Source organism: Oncorhynchus tshawytscha, linkage group LG13, assembly GCF_018296145.1.
Source record: "Oncorhynchus tshawytscha isolate Ot180627B linkage group LG13, Otsh_v2.0, whole genome shotgun sequence".
Lineage (NCBI taxonomy): Eukaryota > Metazoa > Chordata > Actinopteri > Salmoniformes > Salmonidae > Oncorhynchus > Oncorhynchus tshawytscha.
The window spans coordinates 57,446,555-57,460,925 of NC_056441.1; the positions used below are offsets into that span (position 1 = coordinate 57,446,555).

The following is a 14,371-nucleotide window of genomic DNA, read 5'->3' on the forward strand; positions in this document are numbered from 1 at the left end:
ACGTTCTCCACGGCGTCTCCAGACTCTGTCACATGTGCTCAGTGTGAACCTGCTTTCATCTGTGAAGAGCACAGGGTGCCAGTGGCAAATTTGCCAATCTTGGTGTTCTCTGGCAAATGCCAAACGTCCTGCACGGTGTTGGGCTGTAAGCACAACCCCAACCTATGGACGTCGGGCCCTCATACCACCCTCATGGAGTCTGTTTCTGACCGTTTGAGCAGACACATGCACATTTGTGGCCTGCTGGAGGTCATTTTGCTGGGCTCTGGCAGTGCTCCTCCTGCTCCCCCTTGCACAAAGGCGGAGGTAGCGATCCTGCTGCTGGGTTGTTGCCCTCCTCCACGTCTCCTGATGTACTGGCCTGTCTCCTGGTAGCGCCTCCATGCTCTGGACACTACGCTGACAGACACAGCAAACCTTCTTGCCACAGCTCGCATTGATGTGCCATCCTGGATGAGCTGCACTACCTGAGCCACTTGTGTGGGTTGTAGACTCCGTCTCATGCTACCACTAGAGTGAAAGCACCGCCAGCATTCAAAAGTGACCAAAACATCAGCCAGGAAGCATAGGAACTGAGAAGTGGTCTGTGGTCACCACCTGCAGAACCACTCCTTTATTGGGGGTGTCTTGCTAATTGCCTATAATTTCCACCTGTTGTCTATTCCATTTGCACAACAGCATGTGAAATTTATTGTCAATCAGTGTTGCTTCCTAAGTGGACAGTTTCATTTCACAGAAGTGTGATTGACTTGGAGTTACATTGTGTTGTTTAAGTGTTCCCTTTATTTTTTTGAGCAGTGTAGTAACCCTGCTTTTTGTTCATGATCATGTAATCTCAGTTACTCTGTTACCACACCTGGTGTGCGCACTTTACCCCTCAGCGTAGACTCCCAGTTCTGCATAAAACAGCAATATATGTTAACATAAACCCATTTAAATTCAGGTGGTTAACATGCTGTATTTTATAATTCCAATTAAGCAATTATCATATTATTACACATCTCATTTGCAAAAAGTAGCATTAAACATTTTCTAATTTCATAACTTGTTTCAAATTGTTACAAACTGTTGTTTTGCATAAAGCATGACAATGTGTTAATATGACCACCCTACCTTAAATGATCAGGCTTAAATTCATGCATATTAAGTGGCTAATTTACATAATATTGCATATTAATTTCATAAACATTTTATATGAATCATCCCTATGTTCTACATCAACCCTGAAAATGTCATAATATTTTGACCACTATATAAGACATTGGACTAAACGTGTTGAAATTAAGAATTCAGACAAGATGATTTGCTGCCTTTTTTCAGGGATCATCATTGACCTGTCCACAACCTTTTTGACCTTTTCTGTTCATGTGAAAATAATCTCAGCAATGGTAAATCCTAACCTCAAACTAAAGTGTTCTGTGTCCTGATACGCTGATCTATACCATGGAATACAAGATAATACCAGAAACAACGTTTGATTTTGACCCCTAACACTATGAAAGGGGCAGGAGCCTACATTTTCAATTACAACATTATTTAATCTGCAGTTATTCTTCTGACATTAATTCTGTTACCAATAACATTTATATATTAATAGTATCTTCTGATTACAAATATGTCTCATAATTTAACTAAATGCAATCTATTAGATTCCAAAATGTAAGTAGATATCTAACTGTCCGATAACACATTCTGATGGAATGGCTTGTGCATTGAGTGAATGTTGGAAAAAGTACTTGGTTCCTTTCTAAACCTAGCAATGTGAAAGCAAAGATGACTCAGAACACAAAATATTTTAAGTGAACTGTCAAAAGAGTTGAGTCCTCATTCAAAGGCAAGGGTAGCGTAGATACAAAGAACAGTTTTCTATATGTGAAAACACCCTAACAATACAGTGTGAATGTGAATGGGGCTTGACATGTCAGATACTAACCAATCCAGAAGCTGGGTTCAAACAAAGCCCTTGCTGCCTTGGCCAATCCATGCAGACTTCCAGGTCTGGCCGAGGGATGTGGAAAGGTCAATGATAAAGAATGGAATGTGAGCTTTAACTGGGATACAGGAGTCAGTGCTTTGATAGCCAACACTACATCTGAAATAATCTGTCTGGACTTCATTACAGTCAACGAGAAGGGCCTCCCTAAAATTGTTGTCAAAAATACAAGCCGTCACATAGGCCAAGAAAAAGAGAGAACTATATATAATGTCACAAATTCTTATTTTCAATGATGGCCTAGGAACAGTGGGCTAACTGCCTTGTTCAGGGGCAGAACGACAGATTTTTACCTTGTCAGCTTGGGGATTCGATCTTGCAACCTTCCGGTCACTAGTCCAACGCTCCTACCACTAGGCTACCTGCCCCCCATGAGATTAACTTCTAGCTTGCAACTCAATAGTCATAATAATGGTTCTCCTTAGTTGAGCCTGCAGGGTTTACAAGCCAGGACTTACATTGCATAACGACTCTGGGGCTATTCCAACATCTTGTCAAACTAAGCTAACAAGCATGTTTGAGATATCAAGCTATGCTGATTCAGTTGAGAAACAAAACAATTACATTTCAAATTAGGAGAGTTCATGTTAACTTGATTGACCGATTCAGTTAAAAGGTAGAGTCAGCAATTCACGAAGTAAACAGCCATATCAGGCTGACCTCTGCAACAACTAAGAGCAACAAGATTTTTTTTTTTTTTTATGTAACTAGGCAGTGAGGCTAAACTTCTCTGCTGTTTTTGTCTGGCTGCTATCACGTTGTAGCTTAGTGATGCATACCCATGCGCAGGTAATCCATAGCTGTGTTCGAATACTCATACAAACTTCTACAGATGCACAATCGAGAGCATCCTGTCGGGCTGTATCACCGCCTGGTACGGCAACTGCTCCGCCCACAACCGTAAGGCTCTCCAGAGGGTAGTGAGGTCTGCACAACGCATCACCGGGGGCAAACTACCTGCCCTCCAGGACACCTACACCACCCGATGTCACAGGAAGGCCATAAAGATCATCAAGGACAACAACCACCCGAGCCACTGCCTGTTCACCCCGCTATCATCCAGAAGGCGAGGTCAGTACTGGTGCATCAAAGCACAAATTCATTGATTTAATTGAACTAATTATGACAAATGACAAATGTTAAGTAATAATGTAATGCCTTTTACAATAAGTTGTTACACATTGGCTGACAATTTGTAAGCTACGCTATCCTTACAAACCGCATAGCATTACAGCAGTATGTATCAGTATGTTAGCTAGTTACCTAACGTTAGTTGGCAACTAATACATCAAATTTGCCAGACAGCAGATAGTTAATATACTAACTACCCAACATTTATTGACATGATTATTTACATAACTCTGAGCTAAGTAGTATAGTCGTGTGATTCAATAGATCACTCCTCCGATTTCAGAGCAGTCTCGCGTAGAATAACTAATGAATTTACGAACGCTCAACACCCGTTGAATATGGCCGGTGTCAGTAAACGTTGGCAAAAAAAAAAAAAAAGAAATTGTTGGTAGCAGCACAGTTAGTCACCAACTCTCTGGATAACATAAAAACAGCCTATACAGCTCTGCTAGGGTGAGTAAAATGGTCAGATTGGGTTGTTTTCTCATTTGAATCTGGAAGTAGCTAGCCAACGTTAGCCAGTTAGCTTGGGTGCTTGACTGCCGTTGAACGCTTGGAAAAACCCTACTCCTCTGCCAGAGCATCCAGTGTGCTCTCTGACCACTCCCGAGAGCGAAAACACTCAATTTATGAACGGTCAATCTGACAACACTCTGGATTGACGAATGCCCAGGGAGAACTCTGGCACTCCAGATTGAATTTACAAACACACCCGAAATCATAACATGTTTAGCTAGTCATTTGTTATGCTAACAAGCTAGCAAAAAGTTGCATAGCAACAGCATCAACTTCCGGTAGACAGGTGAAGCGCTGGTACCCTCAACTGAAACGATACCATTAGTTTACAGTATACTAAAATGACCTAATAGTATATACTCATGAAGTATGTAGTATACAGTATGGGTATTCAAACACAGCTTATGTCACAGTATGCTATTGTGCTGCTGGGCCCAAGAACTAGTGGTCTTGGTCAGCCTCTAGAGCAGGGATGGGAAAATTCAGTCCTTGGGGGCCTGATTTATGTCACTTTTGCACCAGCCCCAGCTAACACACCTGACTACAATAATCAACTAATCAGGACCTTCAGTTTAGAATGCAATTAGCGTAATCAGCTGTGTTTGCTAGGGATGGGGGTAAAGTGTGACTCCACTCCGGCCCCTGAGTACTGGAGTGACCCATCCCTGCTCTAGAGCTCTCTCCATCTCTCCAGTGCAAACAGCAAACCACACAAAGCCTAGCAGCCCATGGAGGGCTGCACCTCAACATAGTAGGTCCACACATCACAAAGGACCTGGGAGAAATCACAGCAAACAGTACAGATGAAAAAATAAACCGTACTCGTCAACCCACATTCTCCAATTTCAAAGAAGCTCCGTTTGGGGCAGAACATGGATGTACGAATCACATAGCTACAGCTTACACACTGTAATTGGCAAGTTAATGTTCCAGTGCTTAGCCCTGTAATTAGCCTATGATATGTTACCATCATCAAAACAAAAATGAAGTCATACTGTCAAGCACTTGTATGACCACATGTAAACAAAGTCAAAGTTGCCCCCCTAGGCTAATATCTAGCTTGTGCAGAGCAGCTTGGAAATGTTGGTGTGAAATACAAAAATAAATGTATGATATTAATATAAAAATGGCAGTCAAAGCTAAGTCTTTGCTCAGTCTGCACATTCAGTGCTCTTCTTTTCATGCATACAGTGGCAGGGCCTATTCACCGGCAGGAACAAAAACACTGCCTCATTCACTTAGAATATTCCAGGGTTATGCCTGCATAATGCAACAACAGCACCTTTTCTTCTGGTTTTGCACCCACAATTCATTATTCTATTCTCTCATTGTGCAACAGTTAAAGCAGAGGTGAAATGCGGCCAGCCCATTACCCACAATCCCCTGCCAAGCTGTGTACACAAGACCTTTCTATTGCCAGGGAAGCAGGTCCTGGCTTGATTGTGGACCTCTCCGATTGAAACGATTACACATTGCAAACAATTCACTGCACTGTGTGTAGCCTATAGTCTACCACACTGAGCCTATATTACAGTCAGGCTGACCTACACAGAGAGGGCTTTGTTTAAGAGACATAGATGACAAGAGATTCACGATGCCATCACGGTTACCCACAGAGTGACATCAGCCTTGTCTGAAAACAACGCTAGCCAGCTGCAATCACTGGTTAAAGGCAATGTAAAACTGAAATGCAGGAGAATGAGAATGTGAAGCCAGGGCTGAAGAGATGACCAGTCTACTTCACATATTCAGGACTACAGCATAATATCCTCTGGTCACTCCACTCAGTGAGACTAAGTTGCTCCGAAGACAGTGAGGTAGGACTCAGTGAAAGAGAAAGCGAGACAGGAATGTGCAAGCGAGGGAGAGAGAGAAGCGCTACTGATGAGAAAGTCCATTAGATTCTGTGTTTATAAAATTATAAATCAGAGAGAGAAAGTGAGTTAAAGACTGAATGAGGGATAGACTCCATCTAGTTGAAAGTTGGAAAGTGAGGCGCCTCCCTGGGTCAAGGGCAGATGAAAGCATTTTCATAGACAAATAGTGAGGCATGCTGTGAAAATAGCAGTAGCTGTGCTAAAGCCCTTCAAATGAAAAGCTGACTCCACCTTTCGCCAGGGGCAGAGAGAGAGAGGGCCCCTAAAAAACATGAAATAGTGCATTCAGAAGGTATTCAGACTCCTTGACTATTTACACATTTTGTTAATTAAAGCCTTATTCTAAAATTGATTAAATACATTTTCCCACTCAATCTACACACAACACCCCAAATTTGACAAAGCAAAAAACTTTTTTTTCTAAAAATCTGAAAAACCTTATTTACATAAATATTCAGACCCTTTGCTATGAGACTTGATATTGAGCTCAGGTGCATCCTGTTTCCATTGATCCTCCTACAACTTGATTGGAATCCACCTGTGGTAAATTCAATTGATAGACAGGTGTGTGCCTTCCAAAATCATGTCAATGTAAGGTCCCACAGTTGACAGTGCATGTCAGAGCAAAAACCAAGTCATGGGCTCGAAGGAATTGTCCGTAGAGTTCAGAGACAGGATTGTGTCGAGGCACAGATCTGGAGAAGGATAACAAAACATTTCTGCAGTATTGTTGGCATCAAGAACAAAGTGTCAATTACTTTTAAATGGAAGAAGTTTGGAACCACCAAGACTCTTCCTAGAGCTGGCCACCCAGACAAACTGAGCAATCGGGGGAGAAGGGCATTGGTCAGGGAGGTGACCAAGAACAGAGTGGTCCCTGACAGTGCTCTTGAGGTCCACTGTGGAGATGGTTGTCCTTCTGGAAGGTTCTTCCATCTCTGCAGCACTCCACCAATCAGGCCTTTATGGTAGAGTGGCCAGGCGGAAGCTACTCCTCAGTAAAAAGCAAATGACAGCCGGCTTTGAGTTTGCCAAAAGGCACCTAAAGGACCCTCAGACCATGAGAAACAAGATTCTCTGGTCTGATGAAACCAAGATTGAACTCCTTGGCCTGAATGCCAAGCATCACGTCTGGAGGAAACCCTTGCGCCATCCATACAGTGAAGCATGGGTTGCAGCATCATGCTGTGGGGATGTTTTTCAGCAGCAGTGACTGGGAGACTAGTCAGGCTCGAGGGAAAGTTGAACAGAGCAAAGTAGAGAGAGATCCTTGATGAAAACCTGCTCCAGAGTGCTCAGGTCCTCAGACTAGGGCAAAGGTTGCCCTTCCAACAGGACAACGACCCTAAGCACACAGCCAAGACAATGCAAAAGTGGCTTCAGGACAAGTTTCAATGTCCTTGAGTTTCCCAGCCAGAGCCTGGACTCGAACCTGATCGAACATATCTGGAGAGACCTGAAAAGAGCTATGTAGCGACACTACCCAGCCATCCTTACAGAGCTTGAGAGGATCTAGAGAGAATCTGCAGAGAAGAATGGGAGTAACTCCCCAAGTACAGGTGTGCCAAGCTTGTAGAGTCATACCCAAGAAGAGTAGAGGCTGTAATCACTGCCAAAGGTGCTTCAAAGTACGGAGTAAAGGGTCTGAATACTTATGTAAATATGATATTTCAGTTACATTTTAAAAAATGTAAAAAATCTGTTTTTGCTTTGGCATTATGGGGTACTGTGTGTAGATTGATGAGGAAAAAAATATTTTAGAATAAGGCTGTAATGTAAGAAAATGTGAAAAAAGACAAGGGGTCTGAATACTTTTCGAATGCACTGTAAGTAGGCCTACAGGGTCTGGATTAGCGAGTAGGGGGAGAGAAAAAAAACACCACATTATCGGCTAGCCTACATTACTTTGGTAGCTAAAATGGTGAGAAGAAGTCACACAATGGCCATTAACATCTGAACATACACTGGAAGTCTGGTTTTGGGCCTAGTCTATGCCCTACATGTTCAGGTTTAACTTATCCACACGTTCGTATGTGGTCTACAAACGTGACCAATGAAAGCATGTAAGTCATCCTCTATAAATCAGCACTAGAGGCAACTGATGCCTCCTATTTCTCTGTCTGATTTATTCAGCTGTGTTTTTCTCCCCTATGGAGGCAACCGTAGGGCTCAGATCAAAAGAACGACAACATGCCGCCCGTGATCATGTGAACCCAGTGTGGCTGCAGCCTCTGATCTAGGGTGTCTCCACTACAACCCCACGCTGCTGCACCACTCCGCTCTCTACTAAAAGGGGATTTATACAGGCAGAAAAAAGGGAAATGAGAGACGGGGCTAATTGAAGCCTCCTGTTAGAGAGTTACAATTATAAGCCTAACTATCAGTGACCTGAATGGTCTGGACATGGAGTTCTCTGAATAACCACCACCAAAAAAATACATCTGAGAGCACAGAGCAGTAATAAAACAGCTTTTCTACTGACCACCAGTGAAAGCATAGGCCAGGCATCCTAGAATTTGCTTCCCATTTTATTCGCTTCCTTGCCAATCTCTCAGAATTCATGGGGCAAAAAATTTGCCTATGCCACACAAAAATGCTTATCAGAAACGTGTTGGTTCTGATAAATAGCCACCTATCACAGCGGTTGTCGGTGAACAAACTAAAACAGCCAGTCTGTTTCTGGGCAGTGTGTAGATACCCTGTCAATGTCCTAACAGCACAAAACTGAAGAGCTTAATAATTTGACACAGCCTAGGTGGTGGAGCACACTAGTCATGACTATTCCAAAACCCCTTACAGCTTATCACTGTGTCTGTTGATCTCAAACACCCATCCCTAACAAACAGAGATGGCTTGGTGCTACAGATTGAGTTATTGGGGGTGACTGGGTGTAGTGTAGGTCTTTGAGTGGGTAGAGTGCAGGGGTTCCGTCTGTGTGACCCTCAGCAGTACTCAGACATGCCAGGAATGTGTGGAGTGCCCAGCACTGATTGCACAACCCTGCTTACTTGCACCCTGTCACACCAGCACTATACACTTATCAGCTGCTAAGTCTCTAAAAGTAAGGATAGGAAAAAAAGAGGGGGGGTATGTCTCCACCTGACACTTACATGCAACTTCTGCTATCAGAATACGAAGATCCCATTGAAAAGACTGGTATAGACTCAAAAAGGCGCTAAGTGGTCTGATTGTGTTCAGATCCGGCTGACCATTTCAGGAGGTAGTCAGGGATGCATTGTGTGCAGATTTCTCCTCAGTCTAGGCTTCCCGAAAGCACATACTGTGGGCAACATCATCAGCAACATCATCAGCACTCCTCCCACAAGTCTCCTGAAAACCTGTGTTTTGGGACTGAGAGGCACCTTTTCATTGTAATATGTGAGGAATGTGTATGCTGGCATCATAAATGCTACCCAGGCAGCTATTATTTAGAAGGGGAAAAAAGGTGTTTGGCAAGAGTTATGCTAACCGGTTTGCAATCCCTTTAGCATTGCTTGCTAGCTAGCTACAAAGGTTAGCTAATGCCATCAGTTGTTATGTTATCATATTTAGCCTATTCCGCCATTTGTAGAATGCATACTGGCATTTGAATATAAACTCAGCAAAAAAAAGAAAAGTCCCCTTTTCAGGACCCTGTCTTTCAAAGATCATTCGGAAAAATCCAAATAACTTCACAGATCTTCATTGTAAAGGCTTTAAACACTGTTTCCCATGCTTGTTCAATGAACCATAAACAATTAATGAACATGCACCTGTGGAACGGTAGTTATGACACTAACAGCTTACAGACGGTAGGCAATTAAGGTCAGTTATGAAAACTTAGGACACTAAAGAGGCCTTTCTACATACTCTGAAAAACAGCAAAAGGAAGATGCCCAGGGTCCCTGCTCATCTGTGTGAACATGCCTTAGGCATGCTGCACGGAGGCATTTGGACTGCAGATGTGGCCAGGGTAATAAATTGCAATGTCCGTACTGTGAGACGCCTAAGACAGTGCTACAGGGAGACAGGGTGGACAGCTGATCGTCCTCGCAGTGGCAGACCACATAACAACCTCTGCACAGGATCGGTACAGGGCTAGAGTACAGGATTTCATAGATCAGATTAATAATAATTAGGTGAGTGCTTACATTTGTCCTATGTACAAATGTGTATTGTGTGTGAATTAGACATTTGTTTTGCATATCCCACTGAGACACCGTCTGGGTATGGGGTCACGGCCAGGGAACAGCCATTATTGATGGCGACCCTGGAGCAATGAAGGTTAAGTGCCTTGCTCAAGGGCACAGACAGATTGTTCACCTAGTCGGCTCGGGAACTCGAACCAGCGACCTACATACGCTCTGAACCCCTAGGCTACCTGCAGACCTGTTCTTCTTACAAGACATTAAATAAGGCCATAATAGAAGGCCTGAATTCTTCAGTAGAGCAAATAGCTAGAATAGACTGCATCTAACAAAGGTTAGAACCTCAAATCTCGACTTTCCAAACAAAGTAATTGCTTCCTCCTAGTCCTACTACACTAACGTTACAGCAGAGACAACGCACATCACATAGCTCCCCTAGACTTTAGGGCGTGTTTGAATCGTTAGAGGTAGCTAACAAAATCATTGTTTCTCAGCATTACAGCTATAGTACTTTGAGGTGCAAGGTTTCTAGCTATAGCAGTGGATTACTAACTAACTTTAACCAAGGTAATGTTAGTTTACCAGTTGGATATGTCAGCTCACTAAACTAGCTTAGAGGTTGTTATTGGCTGCTAGCTAGTTATAGTAGCTGTACATTTTTACAATAAGAGTAACCTAACGTTAGTTATGGTAGCTGTATATTTTTACAATAATAGTAGCCTAACGTTAGCTCTTGTGACTAATTTCACTGAGTTAGCTGGGTTTCCCGATCCATCATCAATTACTTTATTACATAAAGGTACTCTTATTCTAGAAAAGTCCGTTTTTTGTTCACTAGCCAAACTATCCAAACAATTTCACTTTAGCTCGCCACTTGTTAGCTAGTAGTAATGGTAGCAACCAGCTAGCTAGCTTGACTTAGTTTGGGCTGGCTAGCTAAGATAGATAGCTAGCCAACAGTAGGCGCAGCTGAATGAATGAAATTAATTATTAGAGTCATAATTACCTTAAATTTCCTTCGTGCACCGCTTAAATTACGATAGTTTATTGATTTGCTTAATAAAATAAGCTGTCCAAAATTCAGTAGCATTAGACGAAGTCTCACTTTCTTGTCGCCATGTTGAGGCTGCTGGTGGTAACACTACATCCGGGGAACTGCTACGACTACAAGCTCGAGCTCCGTAGCAACCAAAACAATCATACTGATTGATTGAATTATTGATATATTTGATTTGACTGATATGACATCAGGAACCGTTCACTATTAACTTTGCCAAAATCACAGTTGGTTTAACACTAAAAGGAGGGTAATGACTAGGGAGTTCAGCATGGTTGCCCCAGAGCCATTTATGTATCTAAATATACAGCTCTGGGTAACCCCATAAATGCAACTCTATGGGCAAACCATGATCAATCGAGAATTACCACTGAACATGCTTTTTTTGTCCAGGGTATGCTACAAACCTCAATATAATGCCCTGGGTATGTTACATCTCAACATAATGAAAGGTGAGCCCTTTAACTCCCCCTCACGGTCCCCTTACCAAAATACAAAGAGCCTACCTGTCATGTGCTTTTAGTGTCACCATAGCAACATACCACCTCCAATAAACTGAAAGAGCATCAGCACCACAAAAGGATGATGGTATTAAAATATATCTACATGGGTTAAAAAAAGGTTAAAGGCTCATTGGCATCAAATATTTGAGAGAACAAAGAGAGAGACCGAGGGAGGGAGGGACAGTAATGGAGAGTGTTGACAGCTGGGGGGTCTTTCCATCTAATCAATGTGTTATTGTCATTGGAATTTCATAGTTCCTATAATTGTACATTATTTTAATCACTCAGTCTATTTTGTAAGAATTTGTAAGATTCCTATTTGCATAAAATAGACAGAGACCAGTCTTATCAAAATTAGATAAAAGTATTTATTCTCGGAGCGCACTGCCATGAAACCACGAACAACAGTTTATATACAAAATATGACGTCATAGGTTATAAAATGTCCTTCCCCCTATCGACCAGGACAGAACTGTTCAAAGGTTTATTCCAACCCACTAGCTCGCTCACTCCAGACACAAACTTATCTAGATTAACTTCTGGAATCTTCACCTTCATCCATCACTATTTAGAAGACAGTTCCAGATAATGGAAAACACTCTCTGCCTTATCTAAACATCCCAGAGCTAAGTTGAGTCGCTTCAACCATAGGTTAACGACCCTTTTTGCTTACTTAAAAACCCACAATTCCAGTCCTCTCCAACCTGGCTAGAATGGTATTTATTTGATTTAATTACCCCCTGTTTCATGCTCCACAATCCCTCCCTTATGAATTAATATTATTAATCAGATATAATAAAACAGAGTATAAGTTTCATTAGTTATAGTTCTATTTAAAATGTAGATATTGTTTCGTCATTATTCATAAAAATTCCTCACAGTTATTGGGCACATTGCAATACAGACTGACCATGCCCACTCAATCCACATTATGGGATGTTATAGTGAGTGTTGATGGAAAGAGAGTGAATGTGTTGAGCTCTTCTTCACACCTTGGCACACCTGCTGACATGATGCCCATGGATGCACCAGGTGGTCTGATCAAACAGCGATCTGGCGTGGGAATCTTTCTCCAGGCCATGGAAGAAGGGAAGGTCCAGATGGCCCACTTCATCCTAGCTGCACTGGGTGAGGCTGCGGTAAATGCCACCATAGAGGAACAGCAGGGGTTGGCGACAGGTCCCAATGATGTGTGCCGCAAAACTCCCACGGACCGCAGATAACACCCATGAATCTCTAGCTGGCTGAAGAGAGGACACATTCACCTATTGACCAGCCTCCCACAGAAGTCAACTCCACCAAACCCCCTGGTAGCTGCTGGAAATGGATGACACCCAGACGATTGCTGCTGAGCACTGCTGGGCCTGGACTTCACATCCCTCTGACTGACACCTCTCCAGAGCCACACTCAGAAAACTACAATCCTCTACAAGATGCGTCTTCCTCCACCACCTCAGTCTTGGAGTCCCATTACACATGTATCTGTTGTTGTTGTCTTAGCTGATTAGCTGTTGTTGTCTTACCCGTTGTTGTCTTCAACACCTGCTAATCAACACCTGTGATTGCTTTATGCCTCGCTTAATGTCTCTCTCAAATGTCAATATGCCTTGTATACTGTTGTTTAGGATAGTTATCATTGTTTTAGCTTACTGTGGAGCCCCTAGTCCCACTCAGCATGCCTCAGACACCTCCTTTGTCCCATCTCCCACACATGTGGTGACCTCACCCAGCATAACTAGTGCATCCATGCTACCTCTCTCATCATCACTCAGTGCCTTGGTTTACCTCCAATGTACCCGCACCCCACCATACCCCTATCTGTACATTATGCCCTGAATCTATTCTACCACTCCCAGAAATCTGCTCCTTTTATTCTCTGTCCCCAACGCACCAGACGACCAGTTTTGATAGCCTTTAGCCGTAAGCTCAACCTACTCCTCCTCTGTTCCTCGGGTGATTCAGAGGTTAACCCAGTCCCTGCGTGTCCCCAGGCACTCTCATTTGATGACGTCTGTAACCGGAAAAGCCTTGGTTTCATGCATGTTAACATCAGAAGCCTCCTACCTACGTTTGTTAGCACACTCCGCCAACCCTGATGTCCTTGCCGTGTCTGAATCCTGGTTTGGGAAGGCCACCAAAAATTCGGAGATTTCCACACCAAACTACAACATTTTCCGTCAAGATAGAACTGCCAAAGCGGGAGGAGTTGCAATCTACTCCGGAGATAGCCTGCAAAGTTCTGCCATACTTTCCAGGTCTATGCCCAAACAGTTCGAGCTTCTAATTTAAAAAAATTAATCTCTCCAGAAATAAGTCTCTCTCTGTTGCAGCCTGTTATAGACCCCCCTCTGACCCCCCATCTATCTTCCGAGTTCGTTCTGTTAGGTGACCTAAACTGGGATATGCTTAACACCCTGGCAGTCCTAAAATCTAAGATAGTTGCCCTCAATCTCACACAAATTATCAAGGAACCCACTTTTGTACAACCCTAAATCCATAAACATGGGCACCCTCATAGATATTATCCTGACCAACTTGCCGTCCAAATATACCTCTGTTGTTTTCAATCGGGATCTCAGCGATCACTGTCTCATTGCCTGCATCCACTATGGGTCCGCGGTCAAACAACCACCCCTCATCACTGTCAAACGCTCCCTAAAACACTTCTGTGAGCATGCCTTTCTAATCGACTTGGCCCAGGTATCCTGGAAGGATATTGACCTCATCCCATCAGTCGAGGATGCCTGGTCATTCTTTCAAAGTCATTTCCTCACCATCTTAAATAAGCATGCCCCTTTCAAAAAATGTAGAACTAAGAACAGATATAGCCCTTGGTTCACTCCAGACCCGACTGCCCTCGACCAGCACAAAAAAATCATGTGGCGGACTGCACTAGCATCGAATAGTCCCCACGATATGCAACTTTTTAGGGAAGTCAGGAACCAATACACGCAGTCAGTCAGGAAAGCAAAGGCTAGCTTTTTCAGACAGAAATTTGAATCCTGTAGCTCTAACTCCAAAAAGTTTTGGGACACTGTAAAGTCCATGGAGAATAATAGCACCTCCTCCCAGCTGCCCACTGCACTGACGCTAGGTAACACTGTCACAACCAATAAATCCACGATAATCGAGAATTCCAATAAGCATTTCTCTATGACTGGCCATGC

General features: G+C 43.1%; 1 protein-coding gene across 1 annotated transcript in view; it reads right to left on the reverse strand.

Moving 5' to 3' along the window:
- Positions 1-10,803, reverse strand: part of LOC112265297 (serine/threonine-protein kinase PAK 4) — a 36,706-nt gene extending 25,903 nt beyond the window's left edge. Inside the window, exon 1 of the mRNA XM_024442453.2 lies at positions 10,651-10,803. The gene's annotated coding sequence lies outside the window, so the exon portion shown is untranslated. The remainder of the gene's footprint in view (positions 1-10,650) is intronic.
- Between the last annotated feature and the right edge of the window lie 3,568 nt (positions 10,804-14,371).